The 18,188-nt window shown below is 40.8% G+C and overlaps 1 protein-coding gene across 1 annotated transcript in view; it reads right to left on the bottom strand.

Moving 5' to 3' along the window:
• Positions 1-18,188, bottom strand: part of RFX3 (regulatory factor X3) — a 594,837-nt gene that overhangs the window by 478,939 nt on the left and 97,710 nt on the right. The window lies entirely within an intron of this gene.

Raw genomic sequence — 18,188 nt, 5'->3', positions numbered from 1 at the left:
GAAACCAGTCCCTGGTGCCAAAAAGGTTGAGGACTGTGGGTCTAGAGGCAGTCCTCAGAAGGGGCCTGGTGATCTAGAGGTTGATCTTTCTGACATTTCTTGGCTGGTAAACCCCTGGCTCAAGCACGTCAGACTGAGTGCTTCTCTGCAGGTCTTCTGGCTCCCTCTTTAACTTGTAAGGACCTTTGTAATTTTATTGGGATCACTTGGATAATTTCCTTATTTTAAGGTCAGCAGATTAGCAACCTTAAGTCCATTTGCACTTTAGTTTCCCTTTGCCACGTGACCTAACATATTCACAGTTTCCAGGAATTGGGAGGCAGACATCTTTTGGGAGGGGGCATTATTTTGCCTCCCGTTGGAACTCCAACAGGGAGATACAAAATGTCCTGTAAATATGGTAGGTGTGTAAGGAGGACAAGCAAGCTGAGAATGAACTCAACCTTGGTCTCAATGCTGGCTTACATGTATAATCGTGTGGTAGGAAGTCCTAAAGAAATACTAATGCTCAGGTCACACCCTCACATGTTCTAATAGGTTTGGGGTGGATTCCAGAAATAGTGATGTAGGGATATATAGATCTGAATGACCCAGGTGATTTTTATGTCCAGACAGGTTCCAGGCCACTGATCTAGGAATGGGAGTTGCTAACCTGGCTCCAGGGGGCAAGGATAGAAGCTCAGGTCACACACGTCCTAGAGTTATGTGTTCTTTTCTGACTTCTATCAGTTACTTCTGTTACATATCAAGTTCCACTTTAATCTACCTCTATCTAACTTACTATATGGGTTTTAAATATTCTTAGATGTAAAGAAATCTTCCCCTAGAAATGCTATTATTTAAAATTGCATTTTATACATTTTAATTTACTTTCCCAATCTGTCTAAACTTGTTTTCCAAAAATACTGTTAACTGAAAAATTACATCATTAAGAGTTCATCAATAATAGTTTATTTCACTGTGTATACCTGGCTCCTTTGTAATGAAGAGTTAAACTATATTTCATTTACCTTAATGAAATCTATTTTCATGAGGAGTCACTGTATAGTGTTTACTTCACAAACATTTCATGGTATTTCGATCAGTTTATGCTTTTTTCTATTTTGTTACTTTTCTTATGTTATTTCATTCTTGCATATAAAATTGTTGGTAGTTGCCATGGTAATTCTAATTGATTTCTTTCTGCTGTTTTTGTAGGCTTTTAAAGAGATTTGCACAATACATCATTCATATTGTTATTTTTATCTCTGTAAATTTGTAATGGCCTCTCAAAAAAAAAAAAAAAAAAGGCTGTGTAACAAGAGCCTCAGATGCTACTTTGCTCAGTGGGAAGGCTGTGAAGAACAGAAGAAAACTGAGGAAGAAAAGCCAAGTTGGGAAGGGCAAAGAAGGAGAGGAAAAGTGTGTGCCACACAAAAGCAAGAGTTCAGGCACCCGACTGAGTGGTAATGTAAGAGCCAGAGATGTGCTTTTTAGAGAGAATTGACCTTGTCAGTGTGATTCAGCTCTGGAAGACCAATAAATGATGGAAGGAGAGGTAGGAGGACCAAACAGGTGACAATGTTGCCATGTTATTTGTTTATCCCCCAGTAAATATCAAACCTTCTCTGCTTCTGTTACACACACCCACTGGCATGCACTCATGGAATGCATCAGTACATCCATTGTCAGGACCAGCTAGCATTCTCATTGCAGTAAACCAGAGCTGTGTTCTCCGCCAGATGCCATGTGCTGTGATTAACTGCCTTCTTCTAGAGAATGAGCTACCATACCGTTTGCAGCCCTAGAGGTTGTGAGAAAATGAGCAGAAAGATTCTTGGGGATCTGGAATGAATTGGATTTGGTTTTAGGTTTACTGTAAAATTCCAGAAAGTTTACTTTTTCTTTTTTTTACTTATACCACATCTTTTTCCAAAACCCAATTGTTGTGAAGTGCAAAAAAAAAAAAAAAAAAATCAATACTGTACAATCAAATAATACAAACTGATGGCAATTTCAAATCATGTTGTACACCTGAAACTCATATAATGCTTTGCCTATCATTTGTTGTTCTTCAGTTGCTAAGTCATGTCCAACTCTTTGCAACCCCATGGACTGCAGCATGCCAGGCTTCCTTGTCCTCCTGTCAATTATACCCCAATAAAAAAAAAGAAAGGTAACAGAGTAAATTTAGGACACTGTCAGGCGCATTATGAAGTTGTACGTATGATGGTTAAAAGCCAGTTGTGAATTTGCCTCTGATATTCTTGGTGGTCAAAGCAAAGGGGAAAACATGATCAGAATCAAAACTCTAAGTTCTTGTGAAAGAAACATTTATCAGGTGCAACAGAGAAACAGTCTTTCCAAGAATTGAGACCAGTAAGAAACTCCCCCAAAGGAAGGGATATTTTAATGTAATGTGCAATCGCCTTATCAATATTTCTGCAATATGAAACAGTGAGTTTCACATAGCCACTTTTTAAAAAAACTTCTATCAACTGAAATCAAGGTCTATGTGTTGAGCACAATGCCTGAGCACAGCTCAAAGAAAACTTGTTAATCAGGGTGAAGAGTTCTGAAAGTCAAATATCCTACTCTGGAATGATCCAGCTGACCCAAGAAGTCACTCTGGAGAGGACTACATAGCTAGCATATGTTTTGGAAAAAATTTATGCCCCATCCCATTGCATGGTAAATTCAAGAGACTTGATGAGATTGCACCCTAGCAGCCCTTTCAGATTCTCACCTTATGAAAACTAAACCTCACTCCATCCTGCTGTACTCATGCGAAAAGATCTTGGGAATAGCAAACGTGATTCATCTAAGAAACCCATTGTAAAAATTACATTACACAGGCCTATGTGAAACATGCAAAAGCTTTGGAAAATAAATGCCTAGCATAATCCACCATAAAACTTTTAGATAAATTATTATGACCCTGTTCTTCTGGTACAAGCATAAATGTGTTTCCGATAAATGCATTTTATTGTGTTTTGCTTCATAAGACCATCTGATTATAAATTCAGGATGGTTAAAAGAAAAATTTAAGATCCTCTCTTCCTTTGGCAGCCAGAACAAGGTTTTTTAAACCAAAAACATATGTTTAAATTTAGCTCCACATGTGCCAGCTAGTTATTGACTGATTACTGACATGTGTTTGAGCTCTAGGGAGCTCAGATCTCTCTCTGCTTCTCTCCCCACAGCTCCTCAACACTACACATCTCACGCACACGTGCATACAGGCATGCACACACACGCACACCACACATTGGGAATTCTGATATTTAGCAGGTAATCAGGACCTAGTATTCAGAGTAAACACATGCCCTGATGGGAGAACAATATGGGATGCTACACACACTGCCTTACTTTGGGAGACAGAAATGACTCTTGCCAAAATCTGACTACCCCTTGAGCTTGTCTCGTTCTTTAGAAAATTGTTTTCCTCTGTGAATGCTTCTCAGTTATGTCCATGACTTTTCAGAAACAATATATTTTTAAATCAGTTTTCCCCTAGGTAAGTGAAAACAATGTTCTGCTGGTGGGATCATCTCAGCAAATTTCAGTGGGAATACAGCTCTGAAAACAATCTGGTTTTGTCCCTCTAGGTTGCCAAATCCTGGGTCTGGTGGCAGTGGTGATAGGCCTTGCAGACCTCCAACCAGGGAGAGAAAATTGACTAAGGCCCCAGCTGGGACACTGTGAAGCCCAGCAGCACATTTATGATTGGGGCTACACTTGCCACACTGCTCTCAGCCAACGGCTGAGTGGGCAGGGATGCTAAGGCAGGCTATTCCTGGGAGAACCAGGGACCCTCTGACAACTTCAGGACTCCTTGACTGTCTTGAGTCCTGCGATGCTTCTATTCAATCTTTTCTTTTTCTCTCTTCCACTTAGCATCAGATTTCAATCAGGTCTGAAAACTTTTTCTAGCTCGCTCCCCATTTTCTCTCACAAAGGCAGTTACCCTAAGAAAACCTCTGCCTGTTTAATCCTGTCTTGGCATCTGCTTCTTGGAGGACCAGGACTAAAAACATACTGTTTAATTTTAAAGGTAGGTTATGTTACCTTAAGGAAATATTAATACATCGTCACAGAGTCAAGAACTGCAGCTCTAAATTAGTCTTCTGCTGCAAAAAGATGTATTACACTTGGAACATAATATTTCCATGCATAGATTTGGATCCTGATTTGAACCAGATTAAAATTCCTTGCGAATGATGTTCCAAAGTAAATCCCCAATTCATTCCCTTGTCCAAGAAGTTACAGTGTTTCCTCTAATCCTAAAGTCATCAATAATTTATCTATTCTTCTCAAGAATGCTGAAATTTTGTTTTTTAGAACTCCACTTAAATCATACTTGGTAGTTTTTTTTTCTTTTCCATTATGGTTTATTACAGGATATTGAATAGAGTTCCCTGTGCTATACAGTAAGACCTTGTGGTTTACCTATTTTATATGTAGTATTTTGTACCTGCTAATTCCAAATGCCTACTTTATCCCTTCCCACCCTCCTTCCCTCTTTCATGAGCATAAGTTTGTTTTCTATGTTTGGGAGTCTGTTTCTGTTTTGTAAATAAGTGCGTGTCTGTCATGTTTTAGACGCCACATGGAAGTGACATCATGTGGTATTTGTCTTTCTTTTTCTGGCTTGCTTCACTTAGTACAATAATCTCAAGGTCTACATGTAGGTCAATATCCATGTTCCTATAAATGGCATTATTTCATTCTTTTTTATGGCTGAGCAATATTTCATTGTGTGTTTTTACCACATCTTCTTTTTCCATTCATCTGTCAGTGGACAACTTAGTTTGCTTCCATATATTGGCTATTGTAAATAGTGTTACTATGAACACTGGTGTGCATGTATCTCTTTGAACCAGAGTTTTCTCCAGATATATACCCAGGATCTGGGTATATGGAACTGCGCGATCATATGGCAACTCTAGTCATACCTGTTAATTTTGTCAATTAGAATGTGCCAATTAAAATGCATATTCTAGTCTAAATCTCAACCTTTCACATGATTGACAATAATGGCACTATTCAACTTTATATCATTGCTTATATGAATGATTCACCTTGAAATCATATGGACAGGTCAGTATCAGTTTAAGACCACTCAAGTAAATGCAGCTTTTTAGGGTTCTTTGAAGCAAGGTCAAACCCTATTCCCTCTCTGAATTTGGAACCACCTAAAAAGTTAGACAGTAGAATCAGACATAGGGAACAAAAGACTGCAGTTTAATATTTGGAGCATCTTGCATCTACACCATGGGTTGCCCATCCAATCTAGGTAGTGTAAATGGAAACTGTAGGACTCCCAGTTGGAGGCCTAATGGATGCTAGGTCTAATGCTATCCTATCAGCCTTCTATCCTTTAAACTAGAGCACAGCAATGGATAGAATGCTACATGTGGCCAATGGGAGATTCCAAAGAGAAGAGCAAGACTTATCCCAGAAAAGGTGAGCTCAAAAATAAAAGCATTTGCCTCTTCTCTACGTTGTCCTCTCTTGGGGAACATTGAGAAGGAGACAGAAAGAAGCTTCCTAATTCTTCTGAAAAGACAGCAGTTTCACTGTGTGGGCCATGGTGGAAAATCAGAGAGAGAAAGAGAAACAGTTACAAAACCCTAATCTTTGATCTACTGATGGGGAGGTCAGTGGCATTAACTCTGTGTGTGAAGAACAGATCACCACTGGGCCACCTTAGCTATAGGTCAGCCAGAATTGACGTTGCACAGGACACAATGCAAACTTTCCTCTCCTTCATTTCGTTACTATTCACATGTTTCAGAACAATTCATTCAAGATTCACATAAAGTTAGCTATGGGCTTTTCTAAATAGAGCTCTTACAACTTAAAAATAAATCCAAGGCTTTTAAAGCTCTGTAATTATCTTGTCTATTATCTCTTCTGCTGCTTCATCTTTCATTCCCTCCCCTGATCTTTTTTCTGTATGGGGGTTTGCCATTTTTGCACAGCTTTTAAAGCAAATTCTGGATATTTTCAGAGACAGGGGGGTAGGAGAATAGATATGTCACAATTTGTGTTACTTACTCACTTTTTTGGAAAATTAACTCCTCAAGCATCTGATGAGTAACAGGCACCTGGGCATTTGGAATTTGAGGAAGAATTTTAATTGTATCATTTCATTGCTGTGATTGTTCTTAATGATGAAAATTCTTACAGTTTCCTGCACCATGGCGTTTATATCTTTATTTAAGCCACATTTTAAAATTGCATATTCTTAGAACTCTGTCCTCAATGATCTATGTAACTAACTTAGTGCTTAATGACCTCTACAAAATAAACTTACCCTTCTGACAGGGGAAACATATGTAGAAAGAATGCAATATATTTCCGAAAAAGTCATGTTTGACTGAAATACCACATAAATGGATGTAAATTTATGTATAGTTTTCTGATTTAAAAAGTATTACATACTCAAAATTTAGAAATTACAAAAAAAAATAAAAGAAGAAAAAGAATATAAAATAGAATAAAACCTATCCTTCTAATTATCATTTGATGCAACCATTAACATTTTGGTATCTTTCTTTATAGTATTTTACATCATACACATACATATACACACACACACACACACACACACACACACAATGGATCATACTAAGCAGAGTTTTATATCCAGTCTTTTCCCATGTGTTAGCATTTTCCTATATCATTTTGTAGACACTAAAATATGTTTTTTACATGATGGAATATATGAGAATTTATCATCAAGTATCTTGCCAGACCACTTTTAAATATATAATATTTGTTATTCCAAAGTTTTCATCACTGTAAATAATGCTGTCATAAATATTACTATACAATACAAAGTTTTTTTAAACTATATTACTGGTTCTTTTCATAGGAAATAAAACAAAATTACTGAATTAAGAGTTATTAACTTACTTTGGGGGAGAACCCATGGAGACCCTTCCTTTCTTGTTTCAGAATAGCTAGGAAACCAAACCAATAGACATTCCCTCAGGCACTGTAGAATCAGGGCAAAAGGTGGCCATCTTGAAGGATATTTGATTCAGGTCACAGTGAGCCTGATATCTATGACTTCCTCAGCTGAACTGATGTCTTTACATGAAAACATTTTGTCATTACAAACCTTAATTATGCTGCAATTTAGATGGCCCCTGGCTTGTAATATTTACCATGTTATAAAGCACTTTAAAACTCTGCATGTGCCCAAATTACTCCACACAATCAACAAAGGGCTTTATTTGTCCCAATTGAAACACCAGCTGAAGGGCCACTGCTGGGCCTTGGACTTTCAGATGAGAGCGTGCTGCTGTAAACCACCACAGTGAGACCAAGGCACACTGGAGGATTAAGGTCAACTGAGGAGAACAGAGCATTTAGGCCTGAGGGAGACAGATTCACATGACAAAAATCAAAGAAGAGAAGCAGATACTAATTGCTCAGATGTATTTATGGTAGATACTTCTACTGGTAAAAGATACAATTTGTTTCGTATTTTACATAAAAAAACAATTTACTCTACCCTTTTGACTATCATGATTCTTCTGACCATTTCAATATGTTTTCATTTTTCTTGTGAGTTGGGGGAGTTATGGATGTATTTTCTACTATCTCGCCCCTAACTTCAGCCAAAGGAGGGTTGGAAAACCAAATTTAAAAATACGTGAAGATTGAGTAAAAAACTAGCAAGGAAAAGAGTCCAGGACTGTTGACCCCTGGCAAGTCCACTGTTGTCTTCATAGTTCAAAATGGACATGTCTGCATGCCTTCAAGGGGCACAAGAAGGTCAGGCCCTCTGATGTGCAAGTGTTTGAAGCTAAATTAGATTGATTAACTCCTTCGACTATTGCCTTTTGGGAGTTTACAGGCTTTGGGAGTACCCTTCAACTAGACATTTAAAAATATGCAGATAACAGAACCAATATAACCTTGGTGGCTCTGTGGTAAAGAATCTGCCTGCAGTGCAGGAGACCCAGGTTCAGTCCCTGGGTTAGGAAGATCCCCTGGAGAAGAAAATGGCAACCCACTCCAGTATTCTTACCTGGAAAATTCCATGGACAGAGGAGCCTGGTGGGCTATAGTCCATGGAGTTGCAAAGAGTCTGACTGAGCAACTAATACTTTTTTCACTTTTCACTATAGGGTGATACTAAACTAGATAAACACTATGGATTTAGAAGTAAGCAGGACAGACAAGACCCACATTCTATTTTCTAAACTGATGATGGAGGGGATAGAAAATAAACATACACAGAGGCAGTACAATTTTAAGTAGTGATAGTGCTAGAAAGAAAAGTGAATCCATCTAAGGGGATAGAGAGTGATGGTCGTGCTACCTTTGTTAGGGGAGGTCAGACCTGAAGGAAGAGGAAAGCCATTAGGAGGCACAGAGTCTCCCAGGTGGAGGGAACTGCAAGGTCAAAATTTCTGAGGTAGGAAGAAGCTTGGCACGTCTGAGCTATGGCAGAAAAACCATTGTGGTGGACAGAGTAGAGAAAGTAAGGGAGAGAATGCTGAAAAATGATCTCAGAGAAATGGAGGAAACCAAGCATTACCTTGGAAACCAGACATTACCTTCTTCTGTTCAAGAAGGTAATGAACAGTGTAGGTTTAATTTTCATTAGCCTCTGGAGGATTTGATCTGAAGAGGAACATAAGCTGATATGCTGTTGGGAAGTGTAACTCGACTGTTCTGTGGAGGAGTCAGAAGAGAAGCAGGAAGACTGCTGGTGGTCCTGGTGATGACACAGGGTAACTTGGACCCCAGGGACGCCAGCAGACATGGAGAGTAGTCAGGTTGATGACAGGCTCTGAAACAGCCAATAAAACTTGAAGAATGAATATGGTTTCTGAAGAAAAGAGAGTAACAGGATGAAGCATACTGTTTTATTCCAACAGCTGAGATAATGCTGATGTGATTTCCTCACAGTGGGAGCCCTAAGGGAAAGATAGGTAAAGAATGGAAGAGAATTAAAAGTTTTTTTTGGAACTACAAAAATAAGCAGTAAAGGTGAGTCTAGAATTCAGGGATGATGCCAGGGATAAAGGTATAAATTTGTGAGCCAGAATAATAGATAATATTCAAGGCTATGGGACTGGATGAGATGACTTATGGAGAGTGTATGAGAAAAGAGAAGAGAAAACAGAGGTGATTTGAAAGACTGGCATATGCCAACACTTAGAGTCAAGGAGAAGCACTGCTGGGACGTTGAGGCAAATAGTGCAGAGAAGTGACCAGCACTGGTAGGATGATTTATAGTCAGTGTAATTTATAGTTCAAGCCATGGTTTTTTAAAAAGTGAAATTGAAGTTGTTAATAATTCTGCCAAGACAATAGGTATAATCTGGGACTGTCCTGGGCAAACAAGAACATATACAGGGTCCTTCTATACATCAGTAACCTCCATAAGACTGGTTTCATTGGAGTTGTAGTGATGGCACCCTGGCTGCTACGGGCTGAGGAGAGATAAAAGGTGAAGGAATGAAAACAGGAAGCAGAAGCAACCCTTTTGAAAAAAATTGTTGTAAAGAAGCTAGTAGAAAAATAGGACATGGCTAGAGGGGATAGATGGAGAAGGAAATGGCAACCCACTCCAGTGTTCTTGCCTGGAGAATCCCAGGGACGGGGGAGCCTGGTGGGCGGCCGTCTATGGGGTCACAGAGAGTCGGACACGACTGAAGTGACTTAGCAGCAGCAGCAGAGGGGATAAAGCGCGGGCGGCTGCGTCAGCGCACAGAGCGCGGCCGAGTGGAGCTATCCCACGCCGAGGTCAGCGGCGGCAGCCGGGAGGAGCAACCCCACGCCTTAGGTCAGGGGCAGCGGCCCGGAGGAGCAACCCCATGTCCAGGAGCGGTGGCTGCTTGGGCACTAGAGAGCCAAGAGGAGCTATTCCACGTTCAAGGTCGGGAGGGATGGTGGTGAGGAGATCCCCCGTCCAAGGTAAGGAGCACCAGCTGCGCTTTGCTGGAGCAGCTGTGAAGAGATACCGGACGTCCCAAGGTAAGAGAAACCCAAGTAAGACGGTAAGTGTTGCAAGAGGGCATCAGAGGGCACACACACTGAAACCATACTCACAGAAAACTAGTCAATCTAATCACACTAGGACCACAGCCTTGTCTAACTCAATGAAACTAAGTCATGCCCTGTGGGGCCACCCAAGATGGTCAGGCATGGTGGAGAGGTCTGATACAATGTAGTCCACTGGAGAAGGGAGTGGCACACCACTTTAGTATTCTTGCCTTGAGAACCCCATAAACAGTATGAAAAGGCAAAATGATAGGATACTGAAAGAGGAACTCCCCAGGTCAGTAGGTGCCCAATTTGCTACTGGAGATCAGTGGAGAAATAACTCCAGAAAGAATGAAGGGATGGAGCCAAAGCAAAAACAATACCCAGTTGTGGATATGACTGGTGATAGAAGCAAGGTCTGATGCTGTAAAGAGCAATATTGCATAGGAACCTGGAATGTCAGGTCCATGAATCAAGGCAAATTGGAAGTGGTCAAACAGGAGATGGCAAGAGTGAACGTTGACATTCTAGGAATCAGCGAACTCAAATGGATTGGAATAGGTGAATTTAACTCAGACGACCATTATATCTACTACTGCAGGTAGGAATCCCTTAGAAGAAATGGAGTAGCCATCATGGTCAACAAAAGAGTCTGAAATGCAGTACTTGGATGCAATCTCAAAAATGACAGAATGATCTCTGTTCGTTTCCAAGGCAAACCATTCAATATCACAGTTATCCAACTCTATGCCCCAACCAGTAACACTGAAGAAGCTGAAGTTGAACGGTTCTATGAAGACCTACAAGACCTTTTAGAACAAACACCCAAAAAAGATGTCCTTTTCATTATAGGGGACTGGAATGCAAAAGTAGGAAGTCAAGAAACACCTGGAGTAACAGGCAAATTTGGCCTTGGAATACAGAATGAAGCAGGGCAAAGACTAATAGAGTTTTGCCAAGAAAATGCACTGGTCATAGCAAACACCCTCTTCCAACAACACAAGAGAAGACGCTACACATGGACATCACCAGATGGTCAACACTGAAATCAGATTGATTATATTCTTTGCAGCCAAAGATGGAGAAGCTCTATACAGTCAGCAAAAACAAGACCAGGAGCTGACTATGGCTCAGATCATGAACTCCTTATTGCCAAATTCAGACTTAAATTGAAGAAAGTAGGGAAAACCACTAGACCATTCAGGCATGACCTAAATCAAATCCCTTATGATTATACAGTGGAAGTGAGAAATAGATTTAAGGGACCAGATCTGATAGATAGAGTGCCTGATGAACTATGGACGGAGGTTCATGACATTGTACAGGAGACAGGGATCAAGACCATCCCCATGGAAAAGAAATGCAAAAAAGCAAAATGGCTGTCTGAGGAGGCCTTACAAATAGCTGTGAAAAGAAGAGAAGTGAAAAGCAAAGGAGAAAAGGAAAGATATAAACATCTGAAGGCAGAATTCCAAAGAATAGCAAGGAGAGATAAGAAAGCCTTCCTCAGTGACCAATTCAAAGAAATAGAGGAAAACAACAGAATGGGAAAGACTAGAGATCTCTTCAAGAAAATTAGAGATACCAAGGGAACATTTCATGCAAAGATGGGCTCGATAACGCACAGAAGTGGTATGGACCTAACAGAAGCAGAGGATATTAAGAAGAGGTGGCAAGAATACACAGAAGAACTGTACAAAAAAGAGCTTCATGACCAAGATAATCGTGATGGTGTGATCACTCACCTAGAGCCAGACATCCTGGAATGTGAAGTCAAGTGGGCCTTAGAAAGCATCACTACAAACAAAGCTAGTGGAGGTGATGGAATTCCAGTTGAGCTATTTCAAATCCTGAAAGATGATGCTATGAAAGTGCTGCACTCAATATGCCAGCAAATTTGGAAAACTCAGCAGTGGCCACAGGGCTGGAAAAGGTCCGTTTTCATTCCAATCTCAAAGAAAGGCAATGCCAAAGAATGCTCAAACTACCGCACAATTGCACTCATCTCACACGCTAGTAAAGTAATGCTCAAAATTCTCCAAGCCAGGCTTCAGCAATACATGAACCATGAACTTCCAGATGTTCAAGCTGGTTTTAGAAAAGGCAGAGGAACCAGAGATCAAATTGCCAACATCCACTGGATCATGGAAAAAGCAAGAGAGTTCCAGAAAAACATCTATTTCTGCTTTATTGACTATGCCAAAGCCTTTGACAGTGTGGATCACAATAAACTGTGGAAAGTTCTTCAAGAGATGGGAATACCAGACCACCTGACCCGTCTCTTAAGAAACCTATATGCAGGTCAGGAAGCAACAGTTAGAACTGGACATGGAACAACAGGCTGGTTCCAAATAGGAAGACGTCAAGGCTGTATATTGTCACCCTGTTTATTTAACTTCTATGCAGAGTAAATCATGATAAACACTGGGCTGGAAGAAGCACAAGTGGAATCAAGATTGCCAGGAGAAATGTCAATAACCTCAGATATGCAGATGACACCACCCTATGGAAGAAAGTGAAGAGGAACTCAAAAGCCTCTTGATGAAAGTGAAAGTGGAGAGTGAAAAAGTTGGCTTAAAGCTCAACATTCAGAAAACAAAGATCATGGCATCTGGTCCCATCACTTCATGGGAAATAGATGGGGAAACAGTGGAAACAGTGTCAGACTTTAGTTTTTTGGGCTCCAAAATCACTGCAGATGGTGACTGCAGCCATGAAATTAAAAGACTCTTACTCCTTGGAAGAAAAGTTATGACCAACCTAGATAGCATATGGAAAAGCAGAGACATTACTTTGCCAACAAAGGTCCATCTAGTCAAGGCTATGGTTTTTCCAGTGGTCATGTATGGATGTGAGAGTTGGACTGTGAAGAAGGCTGAGCGCCAAAGAATTGATGCTTTTGAACTGTTGTGTTGGAGAAGACTCTTGAGAGTCCCTTGGACTGCAAGGAGATCCAACCAGTCCATTCTGAAGGAGATCAGACCTGGGATTTCTTTGGAAGTAATGATGCTAAAGCTGAAACTCCAGTACTTTGGCCACCTCATGCGAAGAGTTGACTCATTGGAAAAGACTCTGATGCTGGGAGGGATTGGGGGCAGGAGGAGAAGGGGACAACAGAGGATGAGATGGCTGGATGGCATCACGGACTCAATGGACGTGAGTCTGAGTGAACTCCGGGAGTTGGTGATGGATAGGGAGGTCTGGCGTGCTGCATTTCATGGGGTCGCAAAGAGTAGGACACGACTGAGCGACTGAACTGAACTGAGGGGATATGAAACCAAGGAAAGAATTTATTTTTTATGGAGCTATTACTGTATCTTTGGGGGCTTCCCAAGTGGCACTAGTAGTAAAGAACCCGCCTGCTGATGCAGGATATGTAAGAGACATGGATTCGATTCCTGGGTTGGAAGATCTCCTGGAGGAGGGCATGGCAACCCACTCCAGCATTTTTGCCTGGAGAATCCCATGGACCAAGGAGCCTGGAGGGCTATGGTCCATAGGATTGCGAAGAGTTGGACACGACTGAAGTGACTTAGCACAGCACATAGCATCTTTGTATGCTAATAGGAAGCATCTAGGAGAGAGGGAAAATTTGATGAGGTAAGGCGAAAGGAACAGCAGTGGAGACAGAGCACAAGAGTAAGGTTCCGTGCATAAGTGCACAAGTGTAGTGGCTGGCTTGGATGTTGATTCCATTCACCCATTGAAAAGAGGAAAGGAGGTTTATGTGGATACAGGTGTACATAGTTGCTAAATTGGGCTGTGAAAAAAGGAGTTAGCTTCTTAGCCAAAGCAAAAGAAATTTCGCTTTTTCTGAAATTCTCTTTCCTCCCACAAGAAGTCACAGTTTACCCTGTGGGGGCAATTTTCTTCTTAGGCATTAAGAAGAGATATGTGAGCTATTTCTCCTTTCAGGAAAAATGCTCCAGTATGGAGCCTTTAATAGTTTACCAGCAAATGTGAAAATTCTCCCAGGTCCAATTTAGATCTGGCAGAGAAGATGAATATTACTAGTCAGTCGGCAACTGCCTATAACAGATGTTTTTGTTGAATGTGAACATTAACAGTTCGATTCGGCCTTTTCAGAATTTAAATTAAGAAATAGAAGGAATAGCCAAGAGTACATTGAGACCCAGGTGGAATAAAATCCTTTGACCAGAAACACAAAATGTAACATCTAGTGAAAACTCTGGCACCCAAGAACTGTGTGACCCTTGGAAAATCACTGTGCTCTGATTGTTTGAGATGTAAGAGAGAGAAAAAAGCAAATGTCAAGCAGAAATCAAGGGGTTGTAGATATGCGTAGTTTCTGTCAAATAACCATTGGTAGGACTTTTAGGGAACTGTAAGCTTTTTGTGGAGCAGCACAAAATAACCAAGCTAATGACTATTACCAGTGATTTAATGACTAGGAATAACTCAGTTCAATTGATTCAGCAGAGAAAACCAGAAGTAAGTGACTTAGATTCAAAATTATATTCCTTCCAAAGGTGAACTCCCTTGAATCTGCTCAAAGGCAGGGATAATAATAAAGACCATTCTCCTTCTCTTATGAATTAAACTTACATTTCCGTAGGCAACCCGGTACAGTGGCTGAAAGATAATTTGCTCATCTGGAAAATGGATCTGAGAAATCATTTCCAGATGTGCCTTGAGTCACTGCAGACATTGGCCCAAGGCAATAGAACTATAATGCAGGTCACTTTAGGCACTCTCCAGTGTAACAATCATACTTGCTAAGGTACTGTAGGCAGGAACCAGGCCTTCACCCATGAGATGTCACTAATCGTGCTGCTAATGTACCACCTACACATGCCACTGCCATAGTGAGAAACCACTAGATCAGTGCTCTGTCAATTTGATCATTACAAGGGATTGAATAGAGTCCTGGGACTTCCCTGGCAGTACAGTGGATAGGAGCCTGCTGGCTAATGCAGGGAACATGGGTTTGATCCCTGGTCCAGCAGGATTCTACATGCCTTGGAGCAACTGAGCCTGCACCCCACAACTACTGAAGCTGCACGTTCTAGGGTCTGTGAGCCACAACTCCTGAGACTGTGAGCTGCAACTCCGGAAGCCTGTGCACCTAGAACCCATGCTCCACAACAAGAGAAGGCACTGCAACGAGAAGCCTTCGCACCACGACTAGAGAGTAGCCCCCACTCTCTGCAACTAGAGAAAGCTCACACACAGCAATGAAGACATAATGCAACCAAAAATTAAAAACAATACTCATATAAATAAATTATAAAAGATGGAGTCCCTAAGAACAGGTTTTTAAAATGGCACAAGTGTAGCAATTCATGGACGCTACACTACAAGACAGTTTAAAGAACAGTCTAATGTTCTTAGTTATTGATCTTATAGACCAGTCTGTTTTTCAATGACAAAGTTCAACCTATGAGTACTTGTTATCCATTGCATCCTCACTCTTAGCAAGGTAAAACTAAAGCGTAGATTTTTCAAGCACTTATAGATAAAGTCAGCTCGTTATCTGATAATACCAACTACTGAGAAACATTTACTATGTGACTGTATAACATCAATAGCATTTCTTTTAACTGAAACAACTTTAACTTTCCTTTTTAATGAACACTATATTACCTGAAAAAAGATTAAGGAATATAGCATCTCATGTCAAGCTCTAATTTAGGGTTTCAGGCTCAGATGTTTATGAACTACTACAATTATAGTCATTTCCTAGGGATACTGACCCATCATTCAGAATTCATCTGTGAGTTGCAGAGATAATGGTTAGCAAGATGTGAGCCACAACAGAGCACGCAGATGTGGTTGTGTTATTCAGAGGCTCTATGAACTCTTACTATTGGAGGCTACCTTCCTTTTATTACAGATGTTGAAATACACCCTAGATCTGATAGATAGAGTGCCTGATGAACTATGGAATGAGGTTCATGACATTGTCAGGAGACAGAGATAAAGACCATCCCCATGGACAAGAAATGCAAAAAAGCAAAATGGCTGTCTGGGGAGGCCTTACAAATAGCTGTGAAAAGAAGAGAAGCAAAAAGCAAAGGAGAAAAGGAAAGATATAAACATCTGAAGGCAGCGTTCCAAAGAATAGCAAGAAGAGATAAAAAGCCTTCTTCAGTGATCAGTGCAAAGAAATAGAGGAAAACAACAGAATGAGAAAGACTAGGGATCTCTTCAAGAAAATCAGAGATACCAAGGGAACATTTCATGCAAAGATGGGCTCGATAAAGGACAGAAATGGTATGGACCTAACAGAAGCAGAAGATATTAAGAAGAGATGGCAAGAATACACAGAAGAACTGTACAAAAAAGAGCTTCACGACCCAGATAATCACGATGGTGTGATCACTCATTTAGAGCCAGACATCCTGGAATGTGAAGTCAAGTGGGCCTTAGAAAGCATCACTATGAACAAAGCTAGTGGAGGTGATGGAATTCCAGTTGAGCTATTTCAAATCCTGAAAGATGATGCTATGAAAGTGCTGCACTCAATATGCCAGCAAATTTGGAAAACTCAGCAGTGGCCACAGGACTGGAAAAGGTCAGTTTTCATTGCAATCCCAAAGAAAGGCAATGCCAAAGAATGCTCAAACTACCGCACAATTGCACTCATCTCACACGCTAGTAAAGTAATGCCCAAAATTCTCCAAGCCAGGCTTCAGCAATATGTGAACTGTGAACTTCCAGATGTTCAAGCTGGTTTTAGAAAAGGCAGAGGAACCAGAGATCAAATTGCCAACATCCACTGGATCATGGAAAAAGCAAGAGAGTTCCAGAAAAACATCTATTTCTGCTTTATTGACTATGCCAAAGCCTTTGACAGTGTGGATCACAATAAACTGTGGAAAATTCTGAAAGAGATGGGAATACTAGACCACCTGATCTGCCTCTTGAGAAATTTGTATGCAGATCAGGAAGCAACAGTTAGAACTGGACATGGAACAACAGACTGGTTCCAAATAGGAAAAGGAGTTCGTCAAGGCTGTATATTGTCACCCTGTTTATTTAACTTATCTGCAGAGTACATCATGAGAAACGCTGGACTGGAAGAAACACAAGCTGGAATCAAGATTGCCGGGAGAAATGTCAATAACCTCAGATATGCAGATGACACCACCCTTATGGCAGAAAGTGAAGAGAAACTAAAAAGCCTCTTGATGAAAGTGAAAGTGGAGAGTGAAAAAGTTGGCTTAAAGCTCAACATTCAGAAAACGAAGATCATGGCATCCGGTCCCATCACTTCATGGGAAATAGATGGGGAAACAGTGGAAACAGTGTCAGACTTTATTTTTCTGGGCTCCAAAATCACTGCAGATGGTGACTGCAGCCATGAAATTAAAAGATGCTTACTCCTTGGAAGGAAAGTTATGACCAACCTAGATAGCATATTCAAAAGCAGAGACATTACTTTGCCAACAAAGTTTCGTCTAGTCAAGGCTATGGTCTTTCCTGTGGTCATGTACGGATGTGAGAGTTGGACTGTGAAGAAGGCTCAGCGCCAAAGAATTGATGCTTTTGAACTGTGGTGTTGGAGAAGACTCTTGAGAGTCCCTTGGACTGCAAGGAGATCCAACCAGTCCATTCTGAAGGAGATCAGACCTGGGATTTCTTTGGAAGGAATGATGCTAAAGCTGAAACTCCAGTACTTTGGCCACCTCATGCGAAGAGTTGACTCGTTGGAAAAGACTCTGATGCTGGGAGGGATTGGGGGCAAGAGGAGAAGGGGATGACAGAGGATGAGATGGCTGGATGGCATCACTGACTCGATGGACGTGAGTCTGAGTGAACTCAGGGAGTTGGTGATGTACAGGGAGGCCTGGCGTGCTGCGATTCATGGGGTTGCAAAGAGTCGGACATGACTGAGCGACTGATGTGATCTGATGAACTCTTACTATTGGAGGCTACCTTCCTTTTATTACAGATGTTGAAATACACTTACATTCCACATTAAATGTTTTATATATATATATATGTATATATAAAGAGCTGAGTGTAGTTGTCCTTAACTAGTTGACTTATTGCCACAATTTAGCAACATTTAATTTAACACTTGTGAATTTCAGTGCTGATAACTCCATTGCATATTGGGGAGCCAATAAAATGTTTTTGTATGCTTCAAACATTTTTTGTAGAGGTTTAACAGACCACCTGACCTGCCTCTTGAGAAACCTGTATGCAGGTCAGGAAGCAACAGTTAGAACTGG

This window comes from Bos grunniens, chromosome 8, assembly GCF_055505025.1.
Source record: "Bos grunniens cultivar Pamir isolate PY7600 chromosome 8, Bosgru_T2T1.0, whole genome shotgun sequence".
NCBI classification, from domain to species: Eukaryota; Metazoa; Chordata; class Mammalia; order Artiodactyla; family Bovidae; genus Bos; species Bos grunniens.
This window is presented reverse-complemented; position numbering and strand designations above follow the sequence as displayed.